General features: G+C 42.5%; 2 pseudogenes across 1 annotated transcript; both read right to left on the bottom strand.

Annotated features, from left to right (window-relative positions):
- Nucleotides 1-6,527: 6,527 nt before the first annotated feature.
- Nucleotides 6,528-7,332, bottom strand: LOC147422246 (putative aldo-keto reductase 4 pseudogene; annotated as a pseudogene).
- On the bottom strand, nucleotides 7,146-8,191 carry LOC147422247 (putative aldo-keto reductase 2; annotated as a pseudogene). Its single transcript, XR_015186749.1, has 3 exons — nucleotides 7,971-8,191; nucleotides 7,572-7,775; nucleotides 7,146-7,405 (listed from the first exon to the last, which is right to left on the bottom strand). The product of XR_015186749.1 is annotated as a putative aldo-keto reductase 2 (transcript).
- Nucleotides 8,192-10,755: the final 2,564 nt, after the last annotated feature.

The following is a 10,755-nucleotide window of genomic DNA, read 5'->3' on the forward strand; positions in this document are numbered from 1 at the left end:
AAAAAATGGGGAAAGCCTGCTCGTAGGAAAACGCAAATGAAATTGCAATTAGCGGATGGATACATGGAGAAACCGAGTGGAATATTAGAACAAATCATTGTATCCTCGTGTGGCATTGAGTATGAGCATAACTTTGCCATAATGGATTTTGACAAGAGCAGCAACTTTGATATCATATTGGGCAGACCATTCATGCATCAGCTCAAAATGGTACAAGACTGGGGCTATGACTATATCTACTTAAGACACAAGGAAATTACTACGAAAATCAGTGTCAAAGATCATAGTTATAGAGATGTAGTGAGAACCGCGGGGGAAGACTTAAACTCCATAACTGATTTGGAAAGCAAAGCGCATATTTGGATGTATGGAGCTCTTGAGAGTGGAAGTCTTAGAAACAAAGATTGCATCCTAGACCGTTCAGTAGAAGATGAGGCATATGTACCAGAACCTTTTCCAGAGGAGTTATTTGATCCCTTTGGATGGGATTAAATATTGGCAACTCTTGATGTCTGTGCGAATGAGGTGACCCTTACTAAATTTTGCGATGAAGATGGGTATGATGTAACTCCCTTGTTTACGATAAAGGTGTTGAAGGAAGCTAATGAAGTTTGTGAGTGTGAAAGCAGAAAAGTTGAGACAGATAGCTACATCATGGAGCATGATGCCAAAGTGCACATGAAGGAAGCAGAGCAACAACGAGAATATGTCATCATTGACATACCTGAAGAATCGACAAAAGCTGTTTCAAAGAAGCCGACTCGAGAAAAAGTGCAAATGAAAGCAGATGAAGGAAAAAATTTCCAAGTTCAACATCAAAAGTTCAGCAAATGGAAGATCAAAACAAGAACAGGGACAAAGAAGAAGATGGACTATCTCCTACGATGATCAAATTCAGCATATGCGGAGAAACAGGACTCAAAATCACATGTTCATCTGTGATAGATTCAGAAGCGACAAAGAATCTAATGACTTATGGAACATGGATCATGATGGGAAAGCCGCCAATCACTGAGCTAGAGGAGATCGTGTACACAAGCTCAAAAATGCCGATTCCTAGCTTTGGCATGATAGAAGCCGTACTCAAGTTGAGTATCGGGGAGTATAAAGATACTTTCCACATAATCGACTCCCATCATATCAAAGAGAGTCTAGTCTTGACAGAAAACTGGAGGAACATCTTCTTTCGACAACAATCAAAAGCCGCAACAACAACACCATCAAAAGCCCCAAAAGCACCTCAATCCAATGCAGAAAAGGAGAAACCAACCATCACGGAAAAAGGTAAAGCAAAGGTAAAAACTGAAGTATATCAACCTCGCCAGACAACTTTACCTTCAACGAGCTTCCATCAAATTTTCCGCGAAGCCTCTACGTCAAGGCCATATCACCAACAATGCAATGGAAACCAAAGCAAAAAGTCTATCACCCAAAGTTTCCATCACAAAAAAGCATCCAAAAGAAGCCAAAGAATGTCACCCAGGTGTTGGTATCCAAAGAGCACATCAAAGTCAAAGACCCAGTTTGGATACATGAAGCACAAGTTCAGCCTCAACAACAAAAGGTGACAGGGTGGGTAGCATCAAACGAGTCACAAAGCAGTGGGAACATACAACAAGCAAGTCAAGAGGAGCCAAAGTATGCCAACCTACTGAAAAAAATGGTGGCATCCAAAGACCAAAACAAGGGAAGAGGCCTAAATTTCCAAAACGTATGGAATTGGGTTTCTGGCCTTGAACAGGTAAGTCCAAGTCGCCATTAAAAATACATGGCATAAAAGTCAGAGTCGGGCAGTTAAGCCACTAAATGAGCTAGGCATTAGTCCCAAACCTTCATGTAATATTCTCTGTGGTCTAAGCGTCTTAGCTATTCTAGGTACTCCTCAATATGGAAGAGTTGAGCATAATTATGTTGTGTCGCTCATGCTGGTATAGGTGAGCATAAGAGTCGAAGTCATTGTAGTATAGTGGTAAGTGAAGGAGGAAGTCCAAAAGACACTCACGCACTCAACACAGTCAGAAATGAGTGGAGAAGCTTCTACATCGAATACCCTTCTTGGAAACATGGAAGCTATTGAGACGTCCTTTGATGTCACATGTGCTACATTTTTTCCTTGAAGCACCCATCAAATCCATCTCTTACACTGCATGCTTTTGTTTGAAAATGTCTCATAAGCATATAGAGTGTCCCATAATATGCACTTGCATTAGGCACTCTTCCTTTGTTTCTCCCAAGCACTCACCTTGCATGACAGGTACTTCAAGTCCAAATGCTCAACTCCAATAAGAGCGTATAGCAAAGGCACTTTTTTGCCACCGGGTTTTTTTCCTTCGGTCATCTAGGTTTTAAGACCCTAATCTAGACCTCATCATCAACTTCTTGTATATATTCCTTCTACATCAACAATAAGGAAATGGATACCCACATCAATCAACGACTTGGAGCAAAAATTGCAGGTCTCCATATGCTTATCAAGAGCATCTTTTATCTTCAAGGGTGAAAAAAAAGCTCCATCAACAATGGCAAGTCAAAGAATGGCCTACAACGACAAGCAATGACAAATTCCGTGAGAGAGTCATCAACAACAATCAAAAGTAGCTCACACAGTGCAACACCGGCTACCTATTATGGAGAACTCAAATTGCAACGGACCTTGAACGCAAATCGATCGTAAAGTCCACACAACAAAGAGGATCAATTCTACAAGCTCAGACAAATCAGCATCCATCCTTACTGCGGCTAAGACTGGCAACAAAGAGGTGAATGCACATCAAGAATAAAAGTTGCCTCGAAAATCAAAGATCAAAGATCAAATCACGTATCAATAACATGACATATATGAATCACTCAAGGAAGGGGGGGGCGTCATCAACGACAAAGCACTTCCCAAGTTGAAGTCCACCCTTGAAGACAAAGCTGAAGACAACCCTATGACAAGACTACACAAGGTCGTGTCAAGGGACGACACGAATGAGGAAGGGGGGAATGTTTGAGGATAGATCAAACGGGCGTTCAATTGGTCAGACACGTAGCCGGACACCACATTTGTAGTTTATTATTTTCCTGTGCTAGTGTAGTAATACTCTGTGTAAATCCTGATTCCAAAGTAGTGAATCAATCCCCTGAGTTGTAATGCTATAATGATATTTGTAAAGGTCCATGTGAGCCGGCCACTGGCCATTTAGAATGCCCTAGGTATAAAGGTCAATAAACTTAATGTGAAGGGAGGCTTATCTTTAGAAGAGGAAGGGAGAGGGAGCTCAAAAAACGTACGCTCCAGCTACGAGCTGCTCCAAACTTGTAATCATCGCAGCTAATGATTCGGTAATCCGTTTTCGATTCAGAAACTTGCATTGTGTTCCTCTCTCTTTGCTCTTTAATTCAAGTGTAAGCATTGTCAGTTTTGCTGTGCTTCACGACTACGCGTTTGTGAGCTATAATTGTAGATTTGAGTGCTTAAATTGCTGTTTTTAATCCTTTTGACCATAGGAGAGCGTTCTTAGACCATAGGACGATATTTTTGGCATGTTCTATTGCAGTTTTCATGACCTTTTTCATGATGGATCGCGATTTTGGTACCTTGTCAGATTGCAACCAGACTTGCTAGGATAGTGCCCCTACGTGTCGTAGACCTCCTCCTAATGTTTCGTTGCATTTCGAGTCCGTTCGAGTGCCGAAATGGCGTGATGACCTAGAGCTGTGAGAAAGGACATATGTAGATTCCCCTGATCATTGAGTGTTGGTTTGCTTGTAGAATTGTTGTGTTTGCTTGTTAAGGTTCACTTCGTGAGATTGACGATCTCATGGAGTCTCCCTGAGAATTGACATTATGTTAGTGCCAGAAAACTATGCTGCAGACGTCCGTCGCGGTGACCCGCTAACACAACCCTTCACAAAAACGACCATACATTGAGCTCTCTGATTTTGTATCTTGTCAGATCATAGTGCACTCTTTAACTTTAATTGTAGGAATGTGGTTTGTACTATAGCAAGCATCAAGAAGAAGAAGCAATCAGAAAAACATTAAGTGCGGGAGAATGGTTTTTGATTGATAAGCATGGCATGGTGTCATTTCAAAACTTTAATGTACCGAGAATGTACCATAATAGGGTTAGAGATTATTAAGAAAGTATAATGGTAGCAATTTTTCTTCTCTTCATCATGGCTCTTACCCAAGAAGTACAAGATGGAAGGAAAATTTCTTTCTTAAAGCATCGTAGGAACAACTCTAAGAGAACTCAAAGATCTATAGCACGAGTCTTGAACTCAAGGGAACAACGGTAAGAGCATTGGAAACCACTCATGAGCCAAAGTATATGGTGAACACAGGACCCCAATAAAGACTAATGCAAGACCCATCAGGATGTAATGAAACTGAATGAACCCCAATTATGCGATAAAAGTGAAAGAAGAAATTGAGAATATGGTGAAAACACCCAAAACAATTCTCATGAACTTTTAAAGATAATCCTTAAAGATTTGCATCATTGCTATATATATATATTTTCTACCTGGATAAGGCTAACGAATACCTCTATTTTATAAACTGTGTGTGTGTATGTGGCTCGGATAGCTTCCGTTTGGAGGACGGGTCACACACTTGGACTTTTTACATGAACATCTCTACACATAAATCGGCTCTGAAGTTGATATACATGAGGCATGCAAACCTTTAAAAAGATTCAATTTTCCATTGTCGATATGCCATAACACATCAATCCTATATTTTCAACATGTCAAGCTTAGAGTTAGGTTCAGACCCACTATGCATCAATTCTTTAGTGGTATTTGAGACCATTTTAGAGAAAGCAAGTGAGCATTTGCTCCCCTTTTTTCCCTTAGTTTTAGGTATACTAAAAATACAAAGGAAATGTTGTGGATTAATTTATTGCCTTTAAATTGATATGATAGCCTTCCTCAGCCTTTTTAATAAGGAGACGCTCCTTGTTAACATAGGAAGTTTTTGTTCAAAAGTGCTAATGTTGTCTAGCAGGAAGAGAAATTGATACTAATACTAGTTTTCAAAATTGTGGGACACATTATTACCAAGAATACTACTAATACTTTTAGCCATAGAAAGACCCAGCTCTTAATTTGGTTTCATAACAAAGACGAAGATCACATAAAACATTGGGCAAGAAGACATGCATTTGGCTCAATTGTGTGCTCCAAACAGTTAGTGAGGAGACATGTGTTCCCATTTCAAAGATGGAAACAATAAGGTACATCTGCAATCATTATAATTAATTGTTGCTTTTTGCATCACATGGATCCAAAGACTGCCTTCTCGCATAAGGTTTTGCACTTTTTTCAAACTAAATTTAAGCTATGTTTGTGGGTTGTTTGTGATTTGTGGACATGTTGTCAAAGTATAGTAGGAAGCTGTGGTTATAAAACTATTTCAATGCCTGGAAATTAAATTAGCAAGGCTGGTGCGTATGTAGATTATGTGTTTAAGAAAGCCACCATGTTTATCCAATGGGGCTAGCTTAGTTGGAAGAGGGTTGGACTTGCATCACCAACGGGTTCGATCCCCACTAAGTGCCCTTGGCAGTATCTTAAGGAAAAGGATGGCCCTAGGTGCCCAGCCTAATGCACGGCGTTGGTGGAATAAAAAAATCTGACTTGTCAGCACTTAAAACAAAAAAAAAGGAAACCCACCACGTAAAGGAACAAGATAGTGGGAGCATTGCAACAAGGGTTGTCATCATACTATCGTGTAATAAAGTTTGGTATGGTTTCTTTATTGTGTACTACCATTCACGTCGTATGATTTAGATTTGTAGGATGTGTCTTTCAAATAACTCCCAAGAACCATGTTGACCACATAGTCACAAGGAATGGCCATTTTTAGGTCTACGTTCCCTGTTCCAATCTCCCATTCCGAATCCCTGTTTCGTGTTTCAGACATGAGTATCCATAAAAGGGGATGATATTTCATGCATGTTGCCATTCCGATTTCCCATTCCGGGTAGCTATGCCATGTCATACTGTTGCGTATGTTGTGTCGTATGGTCATACGGTACAATTGTAGAGATATGGAAACTTCCATGATTGTTACGATCAACATACCACAATTGGAATGATGCTGTTGAGTTGCACTATGAAGAAAAAACAAAACTCTACTCTGTATTCTGCAATGTTGGAAAGCCTTCATGTAGAAAACTCTAGTTTGTATTTGAAGGTTTATGCAGTTTTGATTTTTGGTCTTGGTAGGTTACCTCTTGATCCCAAAATTAGAGGTAAACTTCATTATGTGCATGTTTTATGCAATGTATATGTAGTATTGGAGCTATAGGGATACATAGATGCTAATTTGGATGGTGATAATACGGACAAGAAGTCTATGAGGTGATTCCTTATCATCATTGGGAGTGCATAGTCGTTTGGATGGGTAGAGAGGCAGAGTAGTGAGGAATTGTTGTGATGGCATGTCCGGTAGCTTGCCTTCACAAGCTTCTAGTAACTGGAACTTGGATGCTTCCATAGTCGCATCAACTTGCAGCAAGAGAGATGAAAACGCAAAATCAAGGAGCTGTCCATGCAGACAAGGGAGGAGTATCGGAATTCTGGTGAGACATCAACAGATGTGCATCCTCATAACGCTCTCCGGCAATAGCGCCCTCGTGAAACAAAGCCACAATCTCCTCCACCTCTGCTTTGCTCAACTTCACATCAAGGGCACCCACATTTTCCTCGAAATTCTTGACGCGAGTTGTGCCGGGAATGGGTACGACGTCATCCCCTTGGTGCTGAACCCAAGCAAGTGCGACCTGTCCTGGCGTGCACCCTTTTCTTGCAGCCAACTCTTGTAATGCTTCAAACAAGATCTGATTTTTTTCAAGATTTACTCCCTGCATCCTTGGCTGCGCAATCTACACTTTCAAGTACCATGCAAACAGGCCAATGAATAAAAGGAAGTGAGTTTTAACGTATAGATTGCACACAGACTATTCAGCATATAAATGATTCTGCAAGCTTATCGAACAGCACAACATACCTTGCGGAAATCTGTTTCTGTTGCGTTTTCTAGGATTTTTGCACCAGCTGAAAAGAACCCTCGACCAAGCGGGCTATACACAACTATTCCAATCCCGAGTTCCCTGCAATTAATGTGAGAAAAGGAAGCCAGTGTGAAAGTGACAGTTTTATTCTTTCTGTCAACCACGGTCAACACAGCATGCATCACACACATACAAGCGTGAAGAGTAGATGAAAAGAAACAAGGATCACCTGCAGGTGGGTATGATGTCTTTCTCCACATCACGCGACCACAAAGACCACTCCAGTTGGACGGCACTAATGGGGTGAATTGCATGAGCCCGCCGTATGGTTGATGCTGAAGCCTCGGATAGCCCAGATACTTCACCTTTCCTTCCTCCACTAGCTTCTTCATTTCCCCCACCTGTGGAGCAGAGCACATAAAAACTCATGCCGAACAACAAGTGCCTGAAAAATACGTGTATTGCTGCATTTTACATGCTGGTGTGATTTCAATGTTCGCATCTGTTTGAAGTTATATGTTCCATGATTAAAACATGGCAGCTTAGCTTCTATGGAGGTAACCTCACCGTAACTTCAATCGGAACGTTGGTGTCAATACGATGTTGGTAGTACAAGTCAATGTAATCCACATTAAGCCTCCTAAGGCTAGCTTCGCAAGCTGCACGCATGTATGCAGGATCTCCATTGATGCCAAATGTGCCAGTATCTGTATCAATCGTGGCGCCAAACTTTGTGGCAAGCTGGACTTTATGTCTTATGCCCTTGAGAGCCTGTATACATACATTAAGAACCAAATGATCGATTACATGCGCACACAGACAAATGTTTGTAGGTTTCAACTACATTGGAAGTGGGTAACTATTGACAAGCTAGTGAGCGCGCATCAACAAATGCATACAAACACTGGCTCAATCAGAATACAACATGCCACCTTAAATCATGAGAAAACAATACAGAATGAATACCTTGCCCAGGAGGAGCTCGTTGGTGAAGGGGCCATAGACATCAGAGGTGTCGAGGAAGGTGATGCCGGAGTGGACGGCGTGGTGAATGAGCGCGATCATGTCGGCGTCAGGCTTGGGGAGACCATAAAAGAAGGACGACATGCCCATACATCCCAGCCCTGAGCGGAAACGTGGAGGCCCTGCGACCCCAAAGGAACCGACTTAACAGCAGGTGGAGCCATGTAAAATGCAGCAGGTGAAGAAATTCTTAGATAGCAGGCTGGCCGTGTGTAGTGATGAGAGGAGAGCTTTTACAGCACAGGCACGCTTCGACAGGCTTTATAAAGGACGGGGGCAAGGGTAGAGTCGTGTCGTGGGCCGTGACATCACATGAGCTCCTCTCCAAAAAATTCAAGCAGGACTCCGTTACGTATATCATATGTTGCCACGATTTCAAATAGCTCGTTAAAGATTGGAATCTTGGGAGATGCTTTCATTTTCTTCACTTTAGCAGGGAAGGAGGTTGCGACTCGCAGGCAGGACAGCGAAGAACGTGGCTTGTAGCAAGCAGACAGAGTAGGAGAATGTGATGCGAGATTGAAGAGCTATGTGTGCTGGACAACGACGACTGGGCTAGGGAGGACACGGGGGCGGGCAGAGGACTGGGGGCTTGCTTGTTTTATAACAAAGGGGCAAGCAATGTCACAAGCACCTGGTGCTGGTGGGATGGTTCAACACAAAGGATGCTTCCTGATTGCGGTGTGTCGGGTTCAATTCTCGCTGACAAGTGTTTCTTTTGGCCCTTGGACTCGGCAACCCACAGAGCTTGAGATGGAATATAGTGAGATTCCAATTGATAAATTGGGAGATGAACCAGTATGTGGCACCCATTATGAAAAATAAAATAAGCCAGAATCCTCTACGATACTGACGGGCGTGAGTACATCCAGGAGCGAGCAACATTAAGGCCGCTCGAGCGATAGAGATGCGAGCAGCGTAGAGTTGCCGACGAGCGAGCACATGGAGCTTGTGAGAGCACGCACAAAATCCAGGTGTAGCAAGGAGGAGCAGGGGGAAGCCCTGCTCTGTGGCAGTCATCTGCCCTGCTCCGTGCGAGCAGGTAGTGGATGTTCATCTTTTCATTATTGAACGAATTTTCATCATCGTCAGCCTTGCAGGGATGCTCGATTGGTTACGTAAGCATTTGTAATCTTGCAGTCCTTCTGGTTCCGGGTTCGAATCCTCGACTCTCCCTTTTAAAAGGTAGGAATCCTAAGGTAGTAATTCGTAATCTTGCAGTCCTTATGGTTCCGGGTTCGAAATATCCTCGACTCTTCCTTTTAAGAGGTAGGAATCCTAAGGTAGGCTTTGAGAGGCAAGTAGGAGGAATCTCGTAAGCAAATGAATAAAATAGAGCGCAACCACTATGAGGCCTTATCCCACTCCTTTTGTAGCTTGGAGGTGAGCCAGTATGACTTAGTGAGAGCTGTTTAAGAATTCTAAGCTTGGTTGATGATAAGTTTAGAATCGATGGATATATAAACCACCATGGAATTTGGCACGAGGGAATAAGGAGAAGAAGTAGAAGTAGCCGGAGTTTTACGAAGAACGAGAAGTAGAAGGAGAAGGTAAACAATCCCAAGAGACTCGGGGATTTTTCCTATGAATTGAGCTGAAGATTCAAGTATAGAGAAAGAATCGGGTTAATTGAACCAATGTGCGTGGGATACAACCCCAAGAGATTCCAAAGTCTAAATTTTCGATGCCCGATGAAGCCCGTAGAAAAATAGAAACATTCGATATCTGTAGTAGTTTCGAAGAAAAAGCAAAGATAATTCCAGAAAGATTAGTCCCGAAAGGAGATTGATTGGTGTGTGGTAACACGCCACAGAGAGAGAAGTTATTTTTTCCTCGGATACATGCGCGGACCCATTACTCGTAGTTGAAACAACGAGTGAACTCTCTCTCTCTCTCTCTCTCTCTCTCTCTCTCTCTCTCTCATTGTGCATGATCAGATTAACGTCGTCTATTGACCTAGTCTCTCTCCTCTCGTCAACTTGCGGCCACACTTACACATCTAGTAACACCATATTAGTGAACTTGGGACTTCTTGGATTCCCACTTTCAAACTGAGCTAGATTTGACGACATGGCCAAATCTTAGCCAAAGTTTTGAGAGCATGGATCGAAAGAGATTTTCAAGTACTTCCTTGTGGAAGTTTTGGCCTTTAGAAATAGTTTGAGATCTATCCATATGGCCAAATCTTCAAGACATTGGTGATCCCCAATTTGCTCTAAAGTCTCAACTCTTTAATATGGTTCCCTGACTCCCTATCTCTCGCTCATGCCACCATCCGACATAGAAATAATATCCACCCCCTATTACCAACAACCCATGAGTCACTTTCACTACAACACAACATGGAGATATCGACGCGCGTATATCGACGAAATTAGCGGGCGTCGATATACGCGTCGATATACATGTCGCATTGTGCGTCGATATACACGTGGAAAGGCTTTATTTCCCACACGTATAGCGACGCCAAAAAATTTGGGGGAAAAAGCGAAACCTGCGAGCAACAGGGGCCATTTTTGCCTGCGCTCTGCTCAAATCTTGGCCTCCACTTGCTGCGCAGGTATTATGCCCCCCCCCCCCCAACTCCTCTCTCTCTCTCTCTCTTTCCTACACATGATGTAGAGAGAGAGAGAGAGAGAGAGAGAGAGAGAGAGGTAAGTAGAGAGAGAGAGAGAGTGAGAGAGAGAGAGAAGAGAGGAAATAGAGAGATAGAGAAAGGGAGTTATAT

This window comes from Adiantum capillus-veneris, chromosome 27 (assembly GCF_014529385.1).
Source record: "Adiantum capillus-veneris isolate H3 chromosome 27, ASM1452938v2, whole genome shotgun sequence".
NCBI classification, from domain to species: Eukaryota; Viridiplantae; Streptophyta; class Polypodiopsida; order Polypodiales; family Pteridaceae; genus Adiantum; species Adiantum capillus-veneris.